The sequence below is a fragment of the Lynx canadensis genome, chromosome F1, assembly GCF_007474595.2.
Source record: "Lynx canadensis isolate LIC74 chromosome F1, mLynCan4.pri.v2, whole genome shotgun sequence".
NCBI lineage: Eukaryota > Metazoa > Chordata > Mammalia > Carnivora > Felidae > Lynx > Lynx canadensis.
Window position 1 is genome coordinate 3,199,519 of NC_044319.2, and position 24,815 is coordinate 3,224,333.

The 24,815-nt window shown below is 45.4% G+C and overlaps 1 long non-coding RNA gene across 1 annotated transcript; it reads right to left on the minus strand.

Annotated features, from left to right (window-relative positions):
* Positions 1-838: 838 nt before the first annotated feature.
* LOC115505438 lies at positions 839-21,256 on the minus strand. Its single transcript, XR_003966028.1, has 5 exons — positions 21,096-21,256; positions 20,387-20,506; positions 14,642-14,739; positions 13,529-13,735; positions 839-2,390 (listed from the first exon to the last, which is right to left on the minus strand). It is a non-coding gene; the product is annotated as an uncharacterized LOC115505438 (long non-coding RNA).
* Positions 21,257-24,815: the final 3,559 nt, after the last annotated feature.

Here is a 24,815-nt window from a genome sequence, read left to right on the forward strand (position 1 = left end):
TGCCAGTTAGTAAATGCTGAATAAATATTTATGGGATGCATTTGAACGGGCCTGTGGACTTCTTACATGAGAGGAGGGAATGATTTGGCTAACTCCGGTAGCATCCCCCTCCCCCGAAGCTTCCTGTAAGACTCAACATTGTTCCATCCAGAATGGATGGTCCCCAGGGTGGGTGACTGGTGGAGGGAGGGTGAGACCCAGGGGCGTGACAGTAGGGAAAGGTAGTGGAGACAGACTATTAAAGTCAGAGGCCTCTGGACTGATTACCCCTAAAGTATGTGAAGCGCACGCATAACTTTCTCTGGGCCTCAGAGTGAATGATGCCGTGTACACATTGAGGGGAGGGTCCTGGGCACCTACTGGGCAACATACCCTGGGGCTCTGGCTGGTTAGATTCATTCATTCTGCAACCTTTACTGAATTCCTGTCGTCCAGGAGGTTATACCCACTGTGGCCTCCAGAGGGCACCCTGGAGGCGCTTCTGGGCCGCTTGCCCCGTGCTCAGGGGCTGATCAACTTCCAGGGTCAGTGGAACCGGATGTGATTATGAAGCAGGCTGGGTTGGGGAGTGTGGGAGAGTTGCCCGGGTGTGGTTTCTGCGGTAGTGAGGTGGGGTCGATTAGCCACATAGTTGGCGAAACATAGAGACAAAGGCCCTCTCGGGGGCCATTTGTCTAATCGCCCGGCATCTATTTCCCTTCCACTGGAGGTTGCACCCCAGCTTTTTTTTTTAAGTTTATTTATTTATTTTGAGAGAGACAGAGACAGGGCAAGGAGGGGAGGGGCAGAGGGAGAGGGAGAGAATCCCAAGGGGGCTCTACACTGCTGACACAGAGCCAGACACGGGGCTCGAACCCATGAAACTGTGAGATCGTGACTTGGGCCAAAACCAGGAGTGGGCCCCCCAACCGACTGAGCCACCCAGGCGCCCCAGCACCCCAGCTTTTGTTTGTGGAGTTGAGCTTCTCGCCCTGTGTGCCCTCTGGGTGGGACAGTAAATCAAAGGACTTTTCCACAAGCCAAGAGGTGGACCCATGAGCCAGACAGGGCCACTCAGACTCTCCTGACACTGTGAATTTTGGACAGACCCGTGCATCCTCAGAGATCACGCTGAGCGCACACCCATCTCCCCAGTAACTCTCCAACGCAACAGTTGACCAGTTGCCGTTGGCTCCTATCCCATTTCAAGACTGGATCTCCAGCCTCCTGTCCTCTCTGTGAGCTACCTGAAAGCCCTTGAACCAGGGTCTCCATTTGTTGGGTTAGCTAGATAGAGTTGGTTCGTTGCTTACAACCAAGGAACCGTGACACATCATCATCTCGTTCCTAACTTTTGTTTGGCCAACTACAGATGGTGGGCAGTCTAGTACAAGGCGTGGAGGGTGGCTGCCCGTGGATGGGGTGGCTGGGAGCTCCCGAAATATACGCCATCATAGTGCTTGGGGGCTAACCAGGTTGGCGCTAGTCAGTAAGGCTAGAGGGGATGGCCTGGAAGTTAAGTTCACTCTCTGGCTGAAGGCATCTCCTCCCGGTGGGAATGAGCCAGGAAGGGGGAACATGAGAGCAAGTCCCCCTCCTCTGCTGGACAAATCATTCATTCTCAACATAAGCCGGGATGACACAGGAGGTGGTGGGTACTTGGCCGTGCTGGGGACAGGAGTTTGAAGCAGACAAAAAGTAGGAGTCCTCGAAGAAATGGCTCTCCCTGTATAGCGAGCGGGGGTGGTGGGTGATAACACTAAGCTCTTGACATGCTCCTTCCTGAGAGATGGATGGGGAAGGGCTTAGGAGTCACAGGGGGAATTGACTATATCCATTTCCAGCCAGGTGGCCCTGGGTCTTCTGAAAGCCTGCTCTGTCCAATCAAAGGTGGCTTCACAATGTCCTGGGTCCATAAATGCAGGACCCTCCCCTTCCCTCTCCTCCTACCAGCCCTTGGGGCTCCAGCAGCCCGTGGGACCTGGCCCTGGTGCCGAGGCCTGGGGACCAGGGTCTGGAAGCAGGCCCATCCTGTCCTCTGCAGTTTGCCAAGGCCGGGGAGCTGGGGCTGGTGCAGCAGGGCCCTGAGAAGGTGTGTTTCAGGGATCTCAGCTGTAGCAACAGAAACCGGTTATAGGAGGTCACAGTGGGAAACAAATGCGCTCAGGGGATGACCCTTGAGTAGCTCGGAGAGTAGACAGGACGGGAAAGGACAGACGTGGAGGAGACAGGAGAGGTGACAGAAGGGCCCTGCTGGTGCCGCCCGTGTGACACACTGGACACTACAGCCGACTCGGTGACGCTGGAGCTGGGGGTGGCTGTCATCTTGTCACAACCAGGAAGGACCCCTTGCTTCATTGTCTCACGAACTCCAAATCCCGGCCCTAGGGTGTGCTGCAGATTGGCTGGGTCTAAAAGAGAAAACCAGACGTCCAGGATGACCCCCTCCCACCTCCATTCTATCGCATTCTTCAACTTTTCATTTACCATTGGAATTCCCTCCTACACATGTTTAAAAGAAGAAATCTTGACCGCCCTCTGTCCTGGAGGCTGTGGCACCCACCCAGATGCCCCTCGCAGCGGCTGAGTGCCCATGGCTAACAGTCCACGGCTGCTCTGTGGCCTCCCCTGGCCTGGGGTGTGCCCCTGCCAGGAGGAAAGTTATAAACCCTCTTCCGCCAGGAGGAAGGGGTGGCTCCCACCACTGATGACAAGGACGGGGGTCCAAAAGTGGGCCCGGACCTCAAGACAGCTTATGTCCCAGAACCCTCCACCATCAGCCTTTACCCGAGACCACACCTTCACCTGAGTTAGACATTCCCTGAGACCTTATCTTCACCCGAGTTAGACCTTCCCTGATTCACACACTTCACCTGAGTTAGACCTTCCCTGAGACCCTGCCTTCGCCTGAATTAGAACTCACCTGAGCCCTTCCACCTGAGTTAGATGTACCTGAAACCCTCCCCCCCCCATCTTCCTCCTGGTTGGACCTTACCTGAGACACTAACTTCACCTGAATTAGACCTTACCTGACACCTATCTTCACCTGAGTTGGAATTTACCTGAGACCGCACCCTTCATCTGAGGTAGACATTACCTGAGACCACACGCTCTGCCTTAGACTACACCCGAGATCCCATCGTCACCTGCGTTACACCTTACCTGAACCCTATCTTGACATGAATACCTGAGACCCTACCTTCACCTCAGACCTTACCTGAGACCACACCCTTCACCTGACTTAGACTTTGCCTACGATCGCATTCTTTACCTGAGTTAGACTTTACTAAGATACTACCTCCACCTAAGTTAGACATTACCTGAGATTACGTTTCTCACCTGACTTAGGCTTCACCTAAGATCTCACTCATTCTTCACCTCGCTTAGACTTTACATGAGGCCACGCCCTTCACCTGACTTAGATTTACCTAAGATCACATTCTTCACCTCAGTTAGACATACCTGAGGTCCTATCTTTACCAAAGTTAGACCGTACCTGAGATCGCACGTTCACCTGAGTTACACCTTGCCTGAGACCCCAATGTCACCTGAGTGAGACCTTAGCTGGGACCCTACCTTCACCTGAGTTGGCCCTTATCTGAGACCCTACCTTCACCTGAGTTAGATGTTACTTGAGACCACACCCTTCACTTGAGTTAGAGCTTACCTGAGACCACACTCTTCACCTAAGTTAAACCGTACCTGAGACCCCGTTTCACCTGAGGTAGACCTATCTGAGTCAAGTCTGTACTTGAAACTACATTCTTCGACTTAATTAGACCTTAGATCCCAACTTCACCTGATGTAGACCCTGCCTGAGACCCCATCTTTACCTGAGTTAGACCTTGCCTGAGAACACACTCTTCACCTGAGTTAGACTTTACCTGACGTCACACTCTTTACATGACTTAGACTTTATCTAAGATCACATTCTTCACCTGAGTCAGACCTTACCTGAAATCTCATCTTCACCTGAGTCAGACCTTACCTGAGACCACCCCATAACCTCACTTAGACTTTACCTATGATCGCATTCATCACCCGAGTTAGACTTTACCTGAGATCCTATCTTCATCTGTATTATACTTTACCTAAGATCGCATTTTTTCATCTGAGTTAGACCTTACCTGAGACTCCATCTTGACCTGAGTTATACCTGACCTGAGACCCACATCTCAGAAGGCTTGGAAAAGTGGATGAAGACAGGGAAGTCAAAGGGTCCATTTTGGATTACATGGCATTTTAATATGCCCATTAGACAAGCACATGGAGGGGCTGAGCAGGTAGTTTGATATGAGTTAGATTTTGGAGCTTAGGAGAAACGGCTGGATGCTAGCCTGGGTGACATGACTGGGCAGAAGAGGTCCCGGGGCTCAGAGCTGGTGACAGTGTCTGATCCAGGCAGAACACTGGGGGAAGCCCCTGTGCTTGATTTCTGGAATATTTTTGTTATAATATAAAATATATATTATATATAATTTATATGTAATATATAATATATTGTTTATACTCTCCTGGCAGAGCAGTAGGAGAACCCTAAGCTTGCTTCACCCCTCAAATCCAGCTAGGTAAATATCAAGTCATTCTGAACACCCAAGAAACTGATCTGAGGACTGGCAGAACAAACTCCACAACCAGAGGGAGAGAAGAGGCCACGCTGTGGAAGGTAGGAGGTGCAGAGAAATGGGTTGTGGGTGCTGTGGAAGGGAGGAAGCCCTAGTCATGGAGAGAGGGGAGTACACAGGGATATACACAGGGAGAACACTTCCCCAAAGCCATTGACTGGGAAAATGAGAGGGGCTGATTATCATGAGTTTTTCAACCAGCAGGGCTCAAAGTCCAGTGTTTTATTTACTTATTTATTTTTAAATTTTGTAATTTTTATTTATTTTTGAGAGAGAGAGAGAGAGTGCTAGCAGGGGAGGAACAGAGAGAGAGGGAGACACAGAATGTGAAGCTGGCTCGAGGCTCCTAGCTGTCAACACAGAGTCCAACATGGGCCTCGAACTGCAAGATCATGACCTTAGCTGAAGTCAGATGCTCAACTGACTAAGCCACCCAGGCGCCCCTTAAAGACTGGAGTTTTAGAGGTCCACAATGCAGTTGGTGTGGAGCCTGGAGGGTGCTGCAGTGCTCCTGTGGAGGAGGGTGGAGGCCCAGGAGCAGACAGGATCTGAAGATCTCCCAGGAAGCATGGTGAGAGATGCTTCCCCGTTCTTGGAGTGCTTTGGGAGAGGTGGAACTGCCCCTCAGGGGACAGAAGAACCAGTGGGCGTCACTGTGCTGCCCTGCCCCTTAGCATCAGTGCAGAGACACCTGTTGAGGGTGGCTAACCTGGACACCAGTTTTTTGCTGTGCTTTCTCCAAGCCCCACACTCCTGGTTCAACTGTCCTTCTGGGACAAATCTTCACCAGTCCCAGAATGGTGAGACCCTGCCCAGAGGACCCGGGTCCCAGTCATAGCATATCCCTGAAGTTTGGAGTTTTGAAACTCAGCAGGCCTGGCTGGAATAAAACACAGGTGCACTGTGCTGCCAGGCAGGCAGATAGCCCAGACACAGACAAGGTGAAGGTAGGGATCTGAGGGACACCTGGGACACACAAGAGGAGAATGTTTGCCCTTCTGTGAGGGCTTCCTGAACAGTGGCAGGCATGAACTCCCTTCTCCCAGGACAAGGGAGATGGCTGGCGCCATTTTCCTCCCCCACCCCTCAGCATAAACTACCTTCAGTAAGCAGCCCAGTACCAACAATGGCGGTCTAAACCACTTACACTAAGCCCCAGCCCCCTGTGCTCTGCAAGTGCTGCTTTTCTCAGGCAAGTGTGCCTGAGAACGAGAGCACCAGGCCCCTCCCCCTGAAGACCAGCACAAACCCCACCACACAAACCATGCCTACTGACCAGAGTGCTGCAAAGCTTCAGCTCTACTGGAAACAGCATCAGGTCTCTTTTCACAAGCAGACCAGAGCGCACCCTAGTTAAAACTCACCACACTCTGGCCAAGGTCCAAACACTCCCCACTACAGGCAAGGAGAAATTCTGCAGAGGACTGATTTGAGAGAAAGAGCAGCCAAAACACAGCAGTGGAGTGCATGCAGCATACACCAGAGACACTTCCTCAAGTGCCAGGCCTTGGACAGTATATGACCTCTTCTTAAGATAGCCATTACTCTCAGGAACAGGAACAACAGGACTTTCCTAACACAGAGAAGAAGACAGAGACCTAAGACAAAATGCCAAGATGGAGGAATTCATCCCCCAAAAAAGAGCAAGAAAAGGTCATGGACAGGGATCTGATCGAAACAGATATAAGTAATATGCCTGGTCCAGAAATTAAAACAATCTCAAGGATACTAGCCAGGCTTGAGAAAAGCATAGGAGACACCAGGGAGTCCTTTATCCCAGAGATAAAAGGCCTAGAAATTAGTCAGGCCAAAATAAAAAATGCTACAACTGAATTGTGAAACCAACTGGATGTAATGACCACAAGGATGGGAGAAGCAGAGGAATGAATCAGTGATATAGAAGATAAAATTACAGAAATAATGAAGCTGAAAAGAAGAGGGAAAGAAAAATATTGGATCATGAATATAGATTTAGGGAACTCAGTGACTCCATAAAGTATAACATTCGTATCACAGGAGTCTCAGAAGAAGAGAGGAAAAAGGGGAGGAAGGTTTATTTGAGGAAATTATAGCCAAAAACTTACCTAAACTGTGGAAGGAAACAGATATCCAAATCCAGGAGGCATAGAGAATTCCGATCATAATCAACAAAAGTGGGCCAACACCAAGACATATTATGGTAAAATTTGCAAAATATAGATAAAGAAAAAATCCTAAAAGCAGCAAGAGAAAAGAAGTCCCTAACTTACAAGGGAAAACAAATAAGGTTAGCAGCAGATTTCTCCACAGAAACTTGGCAGACCAGAAGGAAGTGGCATACTATATTCAACATGCTGAGTGGAAAAAAATATGCAGCCAAGAGTACTCTATCCAGCAAGACTGTCACTCAGAATAGAAGGAAAGATAAAGAATTTCCCAGACAAACAAAAACTAAAGGAGTTTGTGACCACAAAACTAGCCCTACAAGAAACATTAAAGGGGACTCTTTTGAGTAAGAAAGAAAGACCAAAAGTGACAAAGACCAGAAGGGAACAGAGAAGCCTCCAGCAATAATGACAAAAAAAGTAATACAATGGCACTAAATTCATATTTATCAATAATTAGTCTGAATGTAAAAGGACTAAATATTCCAATCAAAAGACATGTAGTGTCAGAATGGATTAAAAAAAATGAGACCCACCTAAATGCTGCCTACAAGAGACTCATTTTAGAGCTAAAGACACCTGCAGGTTGAAAGTGAGGGGATGGAGAAAAATTTATCATGCTACTGGACATCAAAAGAAAGCCAGAATAACCATACTTATATCAGATGAACTAGATTTTAAAACAAATACTGTAACAAGAGATGAAGAAGGGCATTATATCATAATTAAGGGGTCTATCCACCAAGAAGATCTAACAATTATAGCTATTTATGCTCCCAACTTGATAGCACCCTAATACATAAATCAATTAATCACAAACATAAAGAAACACCTTGATAATAATACAATAATAGTAGGGGACTTTCACACCCCACTTACAATAATGGACAGATCATCTGAGCAGAAAATCAACAAGGAAACAATGGCTTTGAATGACACACTGGACCAGACAGACTTAACAGATATATCCAGAACATTTCATCCTAAAGCAGCAGAGGGGCTCCTGGGTGGCTCAGCTGATTAAGCATCTGACATCAGCACAGGTCATGGTCTCACAGTTCATGAGTTCAAGGCCTGCATTGGGCCCTCTACTCTCAGCACAGAGCCCAATTCAGATCCTCTGTCACCCTGTCTCTCTGCCTCTCCCCCATGTGTGCTCGCCTCTCTCTCTCTCTCTGAAAAGTAATCATTAAAAAAAAAAAAGAAAAAAAAAAGCAGCAGAATACATATTCTTCTCAAGTGCACACGGAACATTCTCAGAATAAATCACATACTGGGTCACAAATCAGCCCTCCACAAGTAGAAAAAGATAGAGATCACACCATGCATATTTTCAGACCATAACACTGTGAAACTTGAAATCAACCATAAGGAAAATTTTGGAAAGACCACAAATACTGAGGGTTAAAGAACATCCTACTGAAGAATGAAAGGGTTAACCAAGAAATTAAAAAGGAAATTAAAAAATACACGGAAGCCAATGAAATGAAAACACGCGACAGTCCAAAACCGTTGAGATGCAGCAAAGGCAGTCATAAGACAGAAGTATATAGCAATCCTTCCTAAAGAAGGAAGAAAGCTCTCAAATACACAACCTAACCTTACACCTAAAGAAGCTGAAAAGAGGACAGCACAGCAAATAAAGCCCAAAAACCAGCAGAAGGGCAACAATAAAGATGAGTTCAGAAATCAATGATACTGAAATTAAAAAAACAAACATAGAACAGATCAAAGAAACTAGGAGCTGGTTCCTTGACAGAATTAACAAAATTGATAAATCCCCAGTCAGATTTATCAAAAAGAGAAAGGAAATGACCCGAATAAATAAAATCACAAATGGAAGAGGAGAGACCATAACCAACACATCAAACAATAATAATAGAATATTATGAGCGGGGGCGCCTGGGTGGCTTATTCAGATAAGCGCCTGACTTTGGCTCAAGTCATGATCTTGCAGTTTGTGAGTTCGAGCCCCGTGTCGGGCTCTCTGCTGACAGCTCGGAGCTTGGAGCCTGCTTCAGAGTCTGTGTCTCCCTCTCTCTCTGCCCCTCTCCCGCTTGCACTCTATCTCTCTCAAAAATAAATAAACATGAAAAAAATTAAGAGAATAGTATGAGCAATTATATGCCAACAAACTGGGAAACCTGGAAGAAATGGATAAATTCCTAGAATCACATAAACTACCAAATCTGAAACAGGAAGAAATAAAAAATTTGATCAGACTCATAACCAATAAAGAAATTGAATCAGTAATCAAAAATCTCCCAACAAGCAAGAGTCCAGGGCTGGATGGCTTTCCAGGGGAATTCTACCAAACATTTTAAAAAGAGTTAATGCGTATTTTTTTGAAGCTATTCCAAAAAATAGAAATGGAAGGAAAGCTTCCAAACTCACTCTCTGAGGCTAGCATTACCTTGATTCCAAAACCAAAGACCCCACTAAAAAGAATTACAGACCGATTTCCCCTGATGACCATGGATGCAAAAATTCTCAACAAGATACTAGCAAATCAAAGCCATTAATAGATTTATTTACCACGATTAAGTGGGATTTATTCCTGGGCTGCAGGGGGGCTTCAATATCCACAAATCAATCAGTGTAATACACCACATTAATAAAGAAAGCACAAGAACCACATGATCCTCTCAATAGATGCAGAAAAAGCACTGGACAAAATAGAGCATCATTTCTTGACAAAACCCCTCAAGAACATAGGGATAGAGGGAACACACCTCAACATCACGAAGGCTATATACGAAAGACCCACAGCCAGTCTTATCAATTGGAAAAACCGAGAGCTTTCCCCTGTAAGGTCAGGAACACGGCAGGGATGTTCACTCTCACCACTGCTGTTCAACATAATACTGGAAGTCCTAGCCTCAGCAATCAGACAACAAAAAGAAATAAAGGGCATACAAATTGGCAAGGGAGAAGTCGAACTTTCACTCTTAACAGGTGACATGGTACTCTATATGGAAAACTCGAAAGACTCCACCAAAAAACTGCTAGAACCGAAACACGAATTCAGCAAAATCACAGGATATAAAATCAACGTGCAGAAATCGGTTGCATTTCTCTACACCAATAGTGAGGCAGCAGAAAGAAGAATTTACCCCATTTACAACTGCACCAAAAACCACAGGATAGGAATAAACCTAGCCAAAGTAGTAAAAGATCTGTATGCTGAAAACTATAGAAAACTTATCAAAGAAATTGAAAAAGGCATAAAGAAATGGAAAAACATTCCATGCTCATGGATTGGAAGAACAAGCATTGTTAAAAATGTCTATACTACATTCAACGCGTTTAATGCAATCCTCATCAAAACACCACCAGCATTTTTCACAGAGCTAGAACAAGCAATCCGAAAATTTCTGTGTAACCACAGAAGACCCTAAATACCCAAAGCAATCCTGAAAAAGAAAAGCAAAGTTGGAGGCATCACAATTCTGGACTTCAAGCTATATTATTAAGCTGTAGTCATCAAGACAGTATGGTAGTGGCACAAAAACAGACACATAGATCAATGGAACAGAAAAGAAAACCCAGAAATAGACCCACAACTATATGGCCAGCTAATCTTTGACAAAGCAGGAAAGAATATCCAATGGAAAAAAGGTAGTCTTTTCAGCAAATGGTGTTGGGAGAACTGGACAGCAGCATGCGGAAGAATGAAACTGGACCATTTTCTTGCACCATACACAAAAATAAATTCACAATGGATTAAAGGTCTAAATGTGAACCAGGAAACCATCAAAATGCTGAAGGAGAACACAGGCAGTAACCTCTGTGACCTTGGCCTGAGCAACTTCTTACTAGACATGTTGCTGGAGGCAAGGGAAACAAAACTAAAAATGAACTATTGGGACTTCATCAAGATAAAAAGCTTCTGCACAGCAAAGGGAACAATCAACAAAACTAAAAAGCAGCCTAAGAAATCAGAGAAAATATTTGCAAATAATATATCTGACAAAAGGTTAGTGTCCAAAATCTATAAAGAACTTATCAAACTCAACACCCAAAAACCAAATAATCCGGTTAAAAAATGAGCAGAAGTCATGAATAGGCATTTCTCCAAAGAAGACATCCAGATGGCCAACAGATACGCGAAAAGATGCTCAACATCACTCATCATCAGGGAAATACAAATCAAAACTACAATGAGACATCACCTCACACCTCTAAGAATGGCTAAAATTAACAGCACAGGAAGTTGACAGGGATAACACAGGTGTTGGCAAGGATGTGGAGAAAGGGAAACCTTGTACTCTTGGTGGGAATGCAAACTGGTGCAGTCACTCTGGAAAACAGTATGGAGGTTCCTCAAAAAATCAAAAATAGAACTACCCTATGATTCATTAATTGCACTACCAGGTGTTTACCTAAAGGATACGAAAATACTGATTCAAAGGGACACATGCACCCCAATGTTTATAGCAGAATTATCAACAATAGCCAAATTAAAGAAAGGGCCAAACTGTCCATCAACCAATGAATGGATAAGGAAGATGCGGTATATACATACAATGGAATATCACTCAGCCATCAAAAAGAATGAAATCTTGCCATTTGCAATGACATGGATGGAGCTAGAGTATATTATGCTAAGCAAAGTGAGTTAGTCAGAGAAAGGCAAATACCATACGATTTCAGTCATGTGGAATTTGAGAAACAAAACAGATTAACGTGGGGGGGGAGGCAAACCATAAAACAGACTCTTAACTATAGAGAACAAACTGAAGGTTGATGGAGGGAGGTGGGTGGGGGATGGGCTGGATGGGAGATGGGTATTAAGGAGGGCATTGTTGTGATGAGCACTGGGTATTTTATGTAAGTGATGAATCACTGAATTCTACTCCTGAAACCAATATTACACTCTAGGCTAACTGGAATTTAAATAAAATCTTGAAACAAAACAATACAAAACAATAATATAGTTTTGAGGAAATTTCAGTGGGTCTACATTTCATGCAACCCAATGAGTTTAAACCACAATTTTTTCTGTTACACCACTTGGTTCGGGCCACAGAGCACAGGGCTAGCACATGGGTCACTGTGAAAAGGCAAAACTGTGAGGTCTAGGCATGTATCAAGCTTAGATTTTGGCTTACTTGAGATAATAGTAGATTGAGTAGGGAAATGAATTGCCTACTTGTATGTGAGACCGTCACTCCTAAATACTATCTTGTAACCACACTATTGATAGGTAGTCTTGGAAGTTATACTCCCAAGCAGTGTCTGAAGTGCCTACCATGTAGTGACTGTTCAATATGTAAGTTTTGAAAGAGTGAGAATTATTTTATGGTGCTGATTAAGAACAGATCCCGATACTTTAGTTAGAAGTAGGCCACTTGACTGACTAAAAATCTAATGCGCCAAGAAGGGCCAAGGGAATGTTTGTAGCAGAGCACACACGATTTTAGAGAATAGTTCTGAGTCCATTACAGCACAGCACAAACAGGTGACTGAAGTCCAAAGTCTCATGCCATGAAACATGGTCACGATAACTTTTGCTTGGAATTTTTTTACGTGAGCATTAACCAATGCCGCCAAACAACCATTACGAGGTCTCAATAAAGTAGCCATAGAGTGTCTACTGCCAAGAAAATCAGTTGGCTGTATCTATCTGGATGAATTTCTAGACTCTGTTTCCTTGGTCTGTATATGTTATCCTGTACCAGTACCATGCTGTTTTCATGAGTATAGCTTTGTATACGGAGTATTAAAGTCTGTTTTGTTGGTCAGCTATTTGCAGATGGGGTTGGTCTTTGTTTGTTTTATTTGTTTGGTTGGTTTTTTGTTTGTTTTAGGCCTTTCCAGTAGGGCTAATTCAGCCCTTCTACTGAGACAGTGACCCTTTGGGGGTCTTTACTCAGAACCCCGGGTGTTCAAAAGGGCCTTCCACCCTGCAGGCTAAGAACTCAGGTTTCCCAGACCGTATCTCAGCTTTGGGAACTTTCAGCCTATAGATTCCCACCAGTTCTTTCCAGGCTCTAGAGTGTTTCACCCTTACACACCCAGATTGGTACCCAGGCAAAGTCTCAAGGGGATCCTTATTTCAGGAGCACTTTTTTTTTTTCCAATTCACCTGCTTTCTTTATTATTTTTTAATTTTTTTTAATGTTTATTTATTTTTGAGAGAGAGAGAGACAGAGCATGAACGGGGGAGGGTCAGAGAGAGGGAGACACAGAATCTGAAACAGGCTCCAGGCTCTGAGCTGTCAGCACAGAGCCCGACGCGGGGCTCGAACTCATGGACCTCGAGATCATGACCTGAGCTGAAGTCGGCCGCTTAACCGACTGAGCCACCCAGGTGCCCCTCACCCGCTTTCTTTAAAAAAGTTTTTTTAAATATTTATTTATTTTTGAGAGAGAGAGAGAGAGAGAGAGAGAGAGAGAGAGAGAGAGAGAATGAATCAGGGAGGGGCAGAGAGAGAGGGAGACACAGAATCCAAAGCAGGCTCCAGGCTCTAAGCTGTCAGCACAGAGCCTGATGTGAGGCTCGAACCCACAAACCGTGAGATCACGGCCTGAGCAGAAATCAGACGCTTAACCAGCTGAGCCACCCAGGCGCCCCTTGGGAGCACTTTCTTTATGTATCTTCCTCCTCTTCGATATGCTGTCCCACAAACTGCAAATCGCCTTACCGCCGTCCCCAACCCCCAATCTTTGCCTCTTCATCTCAGCAACGTCTCTTTGATTCTGCTTGGGCTCCCATTCCCTGCCCAGCGGTGTAAAAATCGCCTCCAGGCAGAAAGCTGGGGGAGATGTAGGGCTCACCTCATTTGTTTCCATCACCTCAGGGACCACGTGCTCCGTGGCCGAGTGTCCCCGTATCTGAGCACAGTCACTTTACATATTTTGTCCTTGTCTTCTGGTTCTTTGTGCCAGGAGAGCAAGTTCTACTTCGATGACTCCTTTGCCGCCCGAACAGAAGTGACTGGTTTGCTTTCTAGTCCAAATCAACACATGCTCGATGTAAAACATCTGTGTCCCAAGGGTCGTTTTGTGTGCCAAGGGCCACGACAGCATTAAAAAAAGAAAAAAGAAAAAAGAAAACAAACAACATCCCCAGAGTTACAGGAGACACCAAGTGCACCTTCTGGGTGAGGAAAGAGGCCGGGAAGGCTTTCAGAAGACGCCGGATGGAGTGTTCAAGCATCTCAAACTTTCCGAGGCCGAATCAGTCTCCTGATCTTCTCCCCAAAACCTACTCCTCCAGGCCTTCCCTGCCTTCCTTCGTTCCTGGCAGCCCCGTCCTTAGAGCTGCTCAGACCAAAAGCCCGGACACCATCCTTGTCACCTTTCTTTCTCTTTTACCCCCCATCCGGTTCCCCTTCAAATCCCATCACACCCGCCTTTAAGCTGCATCCAGAGTGTACCTGGTCCCGTCGCCTCCGCTATGACCGCCCGGGTCTACACCGCTTCTGTCCTCGGAAGCGGGAAGTTTGTTATTCCACTTTGCTCATTGTCCACCCCCTCCCATCACCACCATCCACACCTCTCCGAGGTTAAGTCCTACAAGGGTGGGGGGGCAGTCCTGTCTGGGAGGCATCCGAAATAGTACGTGGCCGAGGTAAGCCTCAGTAAATGTTCCGTGGATAGATGAATGCTGAAGCAGTGGGAGAGGGGAGGTAGTTGGTAGGTGATGGCCATTGCAGGGTGAGGGGAAGGCGTGGATGATCCCTGAAGGGGGCGAGTCTGTGATATGATCTGGAAGCTGAAATTAGATGGATGGAGCTGGGATGAAGGGCACGTGGGGACGGGGCCAGGCAGCAGGGCAGTGTGCTGTAGGGGTGGGGGTGTTGAACTTCAGCTTGAAGCAGCGGGGCTGTCACTGAAAGTTTCTAGACTGGGGTGGGTGACAAGGTGGGGAGTGAAATCTGAGCATACCAGGAATGTGGTGGAAGACGTCAGCTTGGAGGTGGAGAGTCTGGACACAAGGAGACAAGGTTCCAAGCTCAGCAGCTCTGGTGATGAATGATGAAGACCTGAATTAAATCAGTGGCAGAGGTGAGATTTTTCAGGGAAGATGGGGGTGGAGTAGGAGGCCTCTAGGCTCACCTCCTTCCATGAACACGACTAGATAACTGTCAAATCATTCTAACTATCCCAGAAATTGATCCGAAGACTGCCCGAACAAACTCCACAACTAAAGTCGGAGAGGAGGCCACATCGAAGAAGGTACAAAGTGTGGAGACACGGTTTGGGGGAGAAACAGATCGTGGCTGCTGTGGTACCATGGTACCATGGGAACCATGGTCTTGGAGAAGGGCCAGAGACAGACTGGCATACAGGGGAGCTGACAGGGAAAATGAGCCCCCATAGAAATTGGCTCGGAAAGTGAGAGGGGCTATATTTCCTGAGTTCTTGTAACCAACGGGGGGCTTCAAGCCTAGAGTTTTAAAGGTCGGCGTGTTTGGTTTGGGGAGAGCTTATAGGACATTGGGGATACTCTTGGAGAGAAAGCAAGCAAGCAGTCTGCAGACAGACAGCATGGAAACAGCAATCTGAAGAGCACCTGGGGCACACAGTGAGGAGTTTATTCATTCATCTTGGCGCATAGCCCAGAGAGGCAGCATTCACAGAGAGATCTCTCCAGGAACAGAGGAACTGGCCGGCACCATCCTCCTCCCCTGACCCTCAGCATGAGCACAAGGCCACCTTCGGAACCCGTGCGCATGGACACGCCCTACCTTGCTTACACCGAGTCCCCTCCCCCACACTCTGATGGAAACTCCCCTTCCAGTCGTGTTTGCCTCAGTCCCGGTGCGGTGGGCCCCACCCCCAGAAGACCATTCCAAACCCCTGCCAGCACCATGACTCCCTACCCAGGAGTTTTGTGAGGCCTCGGTTCTAGTGGCAGCAGCGACGGGTCTCATTTCAGAAGCAGACCAGAGCACACCTCGTTAAAACACGCCACCATCACACCAGGGACCAAACACTGCCCACAGCAGGCAGACACAGCCTCCGTAGATGACTGACCTGAAGGATAAAGCGAGCAGGACAAGACAGTAAAGCACACACAGTGCACATTGGAGACAGTCCCAGAAGTGTCAGGCCCCGGAGAACAGGGGACCCTACGCTACAGGGCACTACAGGACCTCTTCTTCATAAGGCCATTACCCCCAAGAACAGGAAATGTAGCTGACTTTCCTAACACACAGAAACAGGCACTGAGACTTAGACAAGATGAGAAGAAAGAGGAATTTGTCCCAAATGAAAGAACAGGACAAGGCAAAGCCAGAGATCTAAGCAAAACAGATACAAATAACATGTCTGATGGGGAATTTAAAACATTGATCATAAGGATTCTCACTGAACTTGAGACAAGAGTGGAAGATATGAAGGAGACCCTTAATGCAGAGATAAGGAATAACATGGCAGAGATAAGGGGCTCAATAAACAAAATGAGAAATACACTTGATGGAATGAACACCAGGCCAGAAGAAGCAGAGGAACAAATTAATGGCCTAGAGAACCGGGCAATGGAAAGTAATCAAGCTGAACAAACAGGAGGGAAAAAAAGGGGTGCCTGGGTGGTGGCTCAGTCCATCAAGCATCGGCTTTTGGTTTTGACTCAGGTCATGGTCCCATGGTTCATGGGTTTGAGCCCCATATTGGGCTCTGTGGTGACAACGTGGGGTCTGCTTGGGATTCTCTCTTTCCCAATCTCTTTCTGCCCCTCCCCAGCTCACACTCTCTCTCAAAATAAATAAACTTTAAAAAAAAGGCAAAATACAGCGATAAAGAAAAAATATTAAAAGCAGCAAGACAAAAGAAGGCAGTTACCTACAAAGGAAACCCCATAAGTCTACCAGTAGACTTTTCAGCAGAAAGTTCCAAACCAGAAGGGAGTGACATGACATGTTCAATGTGCTGAATGGAAACAACCCACAGCCAAGAATACTCTATCCAGCAAGGCTGTCATTCAGCATAGAAGGAGAGATAAAGAGTTTCCCAGACAAACCAACAAAAACTAAAGGAGTTCATGACCACTAAACCAGCCCTGTAAGAAATATTAAAGAGGACTCTTTGAGTGGAAAGAAAAGACCAAAAATGACGGTATGAAGGTAGCAAACACAAGAGCAGTAAAAATGAATATTTCTGCCAAAAATCAGCCAAGGAACTCACAAGATAAAAAGATGTAAAATATGACACCGTATACCTAAAACATGGAGGAGAGAGGAGTAATGAGTGGGTTCAAACTTGAGCGACTATCAATTTAATATAAACTGCTATATGCAGAAGAGGTTATACACACACCTAATGGTAACCATATATCAAAAACCACTAACAAATATGCAAAGAATAAAGAGAAATAAATCCAAATTTATCAGTAAAGAAAATGAGCAAGCCATCAAAGAGAGAAAGACTAGAAAGGATCCGAAGAAATCTTCAGAAACAACCACAAAACAAGTAATAAAATGGCAATAAATACATATCTATCAATAATTACTTTGAGAGGAACCTGGCTGGCCCAGTCGGTACAGCATGTGACTCTTGATCTCAGGGATGTAAGTTTGAGCCCCACTTTGGGTGAGAGGTTACTTAAAAATAAAATCTTTTTTCTTTCCTTTTTTTTTCTTTTTTTTTTTAAAGGGGGTAGTTGCCATAGAGATTTTTTTTTTTTAACGTTTATTTATTTTTGAGACAGAGAGAGACAGAGCATGAACAGGGGAGGGGCAGAGAGAGAGGGAGACACAGAATCTGAAACAGGCTCCAGGCTCTGAGCTGTCAGCACAGAACCCGATGCAGGGCTCGAACTCATGGACCATGAGAGCATGACCTGAGCCGAAGTCAGACGCTTAACCGACTGAGCCACCCAGGCGCCCCAATAAAATCTTTTTTTAAAATAATAATTATTTTTAATGTAAATAGACTAAAAGCTCCAATCAAAAGACATAGGGTGTCAGAACAGATAAAAAGAAAAAAAAAACAAACAAGACCCATCTATGTGCTGCCCACGAGAGACTCGTTTCAGACCTAAAGACACCTGCAGATTGAAAGTGAGGGGATGGAGGGGCTTCTGAGTGGCTCAGTCAATTAGGTGTCCAACTCTTGATTTCGGTTCAGGTCATAATCTCATGGTTGTGAGATGAAACTCCACATGGGAATCCATGCTAGGTGTGGAGCCTGCTTAAGATCCTCTCTCTCCCTCTGCCCCACCCTGCTCACTCATGCATTCACTCACTTTCTCTTAGAAGAAAGAAAGAAAGAAAGAAAGAAAGAAAGAAAGAAAGAAAGAAAGAAGCGAGATGGAGAAACATCTATCATGCAAATACATATCAAAACAAAGCTGGAATAGCAATACTTTTATTAGACAAGCTGGACTTTGAAACAAAGACACTAACAAGAGACAAAGAAGGACACTATATAATAACAAAGGGGACAGTCCCACAAGAAGATATAACAATTGTAAATATTTTTGCACCCAACATAGTAGCACCCAAGTATATGAAACAATTAATAACAAGCATAAAGAAACTAATTGATAATAATAGAGTAATAGTAGGGGACTTTATACCCCACTTACATCAATGGGCAGATGGTCTAAAGAGAAAATCAACAAGGAAACAGTGACTTTGAATGACACACTGGACCAGATGAATTTAACAGATATATTCAGAACATTCCACCCTACAGCAACAGAATATACATTCTTTTAATGTTTATTTATTTTTGAGAGAGAGAGAGAGAGTAGGGAAGGGGCAGAAGGAGAGGGAGACACAGAATCTGAAGGAGGCTCCAGGCTCTGAGCTATCAGCAGAGAGCCCAACGTGGGGCTCAAACTCACCAACCGTAAGATCATGACCTGAGCTGAAGCCAGACACTTAACCAACTGAGCCACCCAGGCACCCCAGAATACACATTCTTTTAAAGTGCACATGGGACATTCTCCAGAAAATATTACATTTTAGGCCACAAAACAAGCCTCAACAAATTCAAGAAGATCGAAATCATACCATGCAACCTTTCTGACCACAGTGCTATGAAACTGGAAGTCAACCACAAGAAAAAAATTGGAAAGAGGGCGAATACATGGAGGCTAAATAACATGTTACTAAAAACCATGAATGAGTCAACCAGGAAATAAAGGAGAAATCAAAAAGCATATGGAAACAAATGAAAATGAAAACACAACTGTCCAAAACCTTTGGGATGCAGCAAAAGCTGTTCTAAGAGGGTGGCTCAGTCGGTTAAATGTCTGACCTCTGCTCAGGTCATGATCTCATGGTTTGTGAGTTTGAGCCTCGCATCGGGCTCTGTGCTGACAGCTCAGAGCCTGGAACCTGGTTCAGATTCTGTGTCTCCCTCTCTCTCTGCCTCTCCCCACCCCAGTCCCCACCCCCCGCAAAAAACAAACAAACAAACAAACAAAAAAAACATTAAAAAAATTTTTTAAAGAAATAAATGAGGGAAATTTATAGCAATACAGGCCCACCTCAAAAAGCCAATCAGTGGCAGAGGCCCTGAAAGGAAAGGGAAGGATTCGAATGGTATTTAGGAAGTGAGGCCTTCAGGACTTAGTAAACAAATTGGAGTGAGATGGGGCAGAGGAAGAGTCTAGGATGACCACCAGATTTCTAACTCGGGTGACTTGAGGGGTGGTGGTACCATTTGCCAAATACAGATGTAAAGTGGTCACATGGCATCACTAATCCTCCTCCTGCTCCTAGGTCACCAGGGCCTGTGATGGTGAGCCCCACGCCCAAACCACTCATCTGTATTCACCATAGGTGGACACCCGGCTGGAGGCAAGTCTGACCTGAGCACCACTAACTGCAGGCTTTCTTCTGTTATGAAAGACCAAACCCTTAATATAGATATTGCTTTAATTTGTTAGACAGGGATTTGTGGCTCCTGGCCCCACCCCGACTGCCCTATGAAGTAACCGGAGAGGGAAATGATGCATGGGTTTCCTTAAAGAGAAGTTTAGATTTGTCTAAGGTTACAAAGGTACAGACAAGAGGGATCATTGCACCACAATCTGCCAGGATAACAGATACTTACGCACAGCACAGTATTAGACACTAAACTAAGCTCCCATGCCCTGAGGTATTCCTCTGTCTTCCTGTGAAGATCTTTCCCTTAATTGAGTGGTAAAGTGAGCAAGAAGATGCTTTGCTAAGTCAACCTGGAAGTCAATGGTCACAGTGCTCGGCTCACCTTTGCCACCAAGTCTGAGCTGTCTGACTGTCCCACCCAGGCTGGGACTGGCTGTCTTTTCCAGGCTGCTGGGTGAGGGGCCCAAGGGTAGCACCCAAGAAGAGAGTCCAAAGCATCTTTCATCTATCAGAGGGACCAGGGCGATGGGTGAATGCTGGGTCAGAAGCAAAGGGACTCTAAGCAAAGTTAGCAGGTGTGTGTGGCGTGGGGTGGGGGGTTGAGTCAGCTTAGGAGGGGAGAAAGGAAGCATGCTGGAAAGATTCCCTGAGGGTCTGGAAAAGAGACGCAGAACCTGCCAGTGAGCATGGAGAGAGCTGTTAGAGCGACTCACTTGAATACAAGCAGCTTATATAGCAATGACCTTACATTTTATGGAACGGAAGAGGTGTAGAGTGGCAATAATGGGCAGTAGGATATAGGTAGGAAGGTAGAATTCACGTATCTAAAAAGCTTTTATTGAATACTCACGTGCATGTAAAACAATGATAGCAACGCAAGATCGCCGCATTAACGGAGTAGACAGATTCCAGGCTGGCACAGTTGGAGGTGGCTTTTAGCACATGTATAACTTCTCACGGAGGGTTCTGTCTAATTACAAGAATGACAGGTATATAATTTCTTCTTTAATGATGCTGTTAAAGGTGGCAATTTTGAGTTAAGTACATACTCTGTAAGAGTTTCACCCCACATTTTGAAGTTGATACTTTTTCTTCACCATTAATTGACCCTACTGCGAGTTCCAATAAGTGAATCAAGTCAAGAAGTTCACCTTCATGATGTGTTTTAAAGGATAAATGAAATAAAAACATTTGAGCTCAAGAGATCTTTATAGATCCTTTTTCTTTTGCAGGTACTTGCACCGTTTGGATGATGGTTAGCTCCCTTGAACTACTGAGAACTGACCTGAATTAGGGGACAGACGTGAAGACAATGGCTTGTCCTGCATGGCCAACCAGTTCTTGTATAGTCTTAATACTCCAAATGGAAATAAATTTCACTCTGGGGTTTTTATATGTATGTGAAACACGGGTGTTATTCTGTGTCATTGCACAGCACCAACCTATCTTTGCTCTTACACGTATGACAAATAACACTGAAGAAGTATTAACCCACTGCAAAAACCTCTCTTTCAATAGATAGAGACAGAGACAGAGAGACAGAGAGATTGGTCTTTTACCAAACAGTAATGGTAGTGCCTTGCTCGCGTACAGCAAAATGCATCTGGGTCACAGAAATTTTGAGGTGGCAGGTTTGTTCTCTCTAAATAGATTAGTGTTTCAGATAAAACCACAGTTCCCCTTTTGCCGATATGTTTACACTTTCTTTATCTGACAGAAAAGAGGAAGTATTACAATATGGTGACGTTTCCTTAAATAACGACATGGCGAAATGTGTGACTCTGATAGGAAAAGTAAACAATTATGAATTCTTCATGCAATTTCTTTTTTTCTTTAAGTTTTTGTATTTATTTTGAGAGAGAGAGAGAGAGAGAGAGTGAGTGAGGGTCAGAGAGAGAGAGAGAGAACCCAGCGGGCTCTGCACTGACAGTGAAGGTCTCGACGCGGGGCTCAAACTCACGAACCATGAGATCATGACCTGAGCCGAAATCAAGAGTCTGACGCTCAACTGACTCAGCCTCCAGGGCGCCTCTCTTCATGCAATTTTTTGAACTTTTGTTTTGTTGGAGGAAACAGTAAGACTTTTCAAAACTGGGCTTCTCAACGCAGCTCAAGTTTGTTTCAAAGAGCACATTTGTGAGGTACGTAATCTGATAGACTTACAGGGATTGGCTGGAGGCGAAACTATTTCTTTCACAAGGACAAAAACCTACCAAAAATATCTAACCGTAGCTTTGAAAGTTAATACAGTTGTCATAGAGTGAATGGGTCCAAAATCCTGAAGGGCACCTACTGTGTGCTGCACACAGTTCCAGAAGACAGCAGTGAACTCAGGAGCTTATATTCCAGACAGACCCTAGAAAAAAGCAAGTCTGGAAAAGTTAGCAGTGCTACGTAAATATAGGGGATAGTCACTTTAGCTCAAACGACTGGAGCAAATCTTGAAAAAAAAATCTTTTATTCAGAAGAAAATGGATTTGGGTTAAAATTAAGCCATTTCTGGGGCGCCTGGGTGGTTCAGTCAGCTAAGCGTCCGGCTTCGGCTCAGGTCATGATCTCACGGTTCACGAGTTCGAGCCCCGTGTCGGGCTCTGTGCTGACAGCTCGGAACCTGAAGCCTGCTTCCCTCTCTCTCTGCCCTTCGCCTGCTCACACCGTCTCTCTCGCTGTCTCAAAAATAAATAAACACTAAAAAAAAAAATCAATTTAAAGAAATAAAAAAATTAAATTAAATTAAACCGTTCCTGTTCCTTCTAGGGTGTCTGGCAAGATCAGCAAGGAGATCAGCAATGCTGAGCAGAGGGACAATTCTGGAGTTTAGAGTACACCAAGCATTGTGTAAAGAGGTTCTTCGCTTCTAATTAAATAAAATTACATGTATGCATTTTCTCACTTAATACTGGCTAGTTTTGGCATTCTCAGTTATTATCTTTCTAACTGTTTAATAAGCGAGGAGCCCACATCACAACAGAGACGGTGAGGCTCACAGGGGTCAGGGTTCCTCGAGGTCATCTGATCCAGGCTCTGCACTCTGACAGATGATCTCATCTGTGACCCTTGCCGAGGGATTTGCTTGACCATGAGGCTCTAGATACACTTGGTTTCTATGCACAGAAGCCCAGTTCCGAAGTCCTGCAATTAGATAAGATTGTCGGAATCTTCTCTTCCCAGGATCTATGTTCCTCATCTTCCAGTTACGTGAATTTTTCTGGCTGTCCTGTGACGGCTGAACCGGGAGGGTAACCTCGGGGTGACGGTGACTGCCAGTCTGGAGATTGGTCTTACGCCACCAGAAGGGTGGGCAGACTTCTCCGGCAAGATGGGCTGAATGTAAACAAAGTTGAGTGTTAGATCATTTTGGAGCCTTTCCCCGGAACAGCTGACGACAGGCATTGCCTGTTTCTGCCTTTGGCTTAAGCTGCCAGGCCATGTGGTGGGGGAGAGTGCGCCATATTGGGGGATTTCATTCTCCCTGTTTAACGGTTCTTTTAATTTTTTTTTTTTTTTCAACGTTTATTTATTTTTGGGACAGAGAGAGACAGAGCATGAACGGGGGAGGGGCAGAGAGAGAGGGAGACACAGAATCGGAAACAGGCTCCAGGCTCCGAGCCGTCAGCCCAGAGCCCGACGCGGGGCTCGAACTCACGGACCGCGAGATCGTGACCTGGCTGAAGTCGGACGCTTAACCGACTGCGCCACCCAGGCGCCCCTGTTTAACGGTTCTTAATGCTGTTGGCTCTCGGGGAAATTCAGGACAAGTTCCCTTCTGTGGCTTCAGGGTTAGCCTGATTGGCAAGGGAGTCTGTCTGGCTGAGCACAAACTGAAGCCATTTGTTCGTTTGTGTGCTAGTAACCTCGTATTCAGGCACAGTTGTTCTAAGGATGGCAAAATGGAGGACTTCAGAATTTCTCATAATGTTGAACGGCTCTCCTCTTGGGACTCCTTGGGGTCTTAGCAGAGTCCCGTGTGCCACACTTACCCCCAGTTTTAGGCTTCTTTGTTTTTACCAGTGAGGATATTATGCAGGTTTTCTTAAAATTCACAATCAGCTTCTAGATCCAAACTTACAATTTTTGATGGCCTTCCAGAATTTGTGAATGAATAGAACAGCAGTTAACAATGTCACTCACATTAACCCATTTACATCTACTGGAATCTGCCAACGTTCTCTTATGCTCCTGTCCAACGGAGGCCTGGCATGTGAGCATATGATGAGGAAACATTTAGTACAGCAGAGCAAAGCCAGTACTGAACCAAGATTCCAGGAATGTGATAAAACCTGGCTATTGGGGACTGCGGGTCTTCCAGTGGGGACATGCCCCTTCTTGTATGGCCCAGGCCCGGCCAGATCCTTTCGTTGGGTTTCCTTCAGCATGGCTGAGAAAGGCAGTACTTTCCAAAAAAGAAGTTACTGAATACTGGGGGGAGGGGAGGAGCGGGGAAGGTGAATTACACACAGAGAATATCGTAATATCATTTATCCAATGATTCATTCAAAAAATATTCAGGGGCACCTGGGTGGCTCAGTCGGTTAAGCATCCAACTTTTGATTTCGGCTCAGGTCATGATCTCACCATTCATGGGTTCAAGCCCCACGTCGAGCTCTGTGCTGACAGCTCAGAGCCTGCTTGGGATTCTCTCTCTCCTTCTCTCGCTGCCCCTCCCCTGCCCTCTCTCTCTCTCTCAAAATAAATAAACTTAAAAAAATATTCATCAAGAATCTAGTATACACTGAAGACACAAATGGTGAATGCCACTTTAAAGAGAGCTTGAGTCCCCACCACCAGCCCCTTAAGCTTATAGTTTTTAATACCCTTTGCTGATTTAAAAGACAAAAACTGGGGCACCTGGTGGCTCAGTCGGTTGAGCGTCCAGCTTCAGCTTGGGTCATGATCTCAGGGTCCGTGAGTTCAAGTTCCACGTCGGGCTCTGTGCTGACAGCTCAGAGCCTGGAGCCTGATTCAGATTCTGTGTCTCCCTCTCTCTCTGCCCCTCCCCTGCTCTGTCTCTGTCTCTGTCTCTGTCCCTCTCTCTCAAAAATAAACATTAAAAATTTTTTAAAAAATATAAAAACTATGTGCAAAATACAGGGAGATACAAAAAAACAATTTTTTTTACAATCACCCGTGTACAATTACAGAGGGGCACAAAAGAACCCTTGAAAAATATTCCTTGTGGTCCCTGTTCTCGTGGAGTTTCTGTTCTAGTTGTAGAAGCTGTTCTTGGGAAGTTAGACAGGAAACAAATAAAGGTAACGTGTGTCAGCTGGTGCCATGAA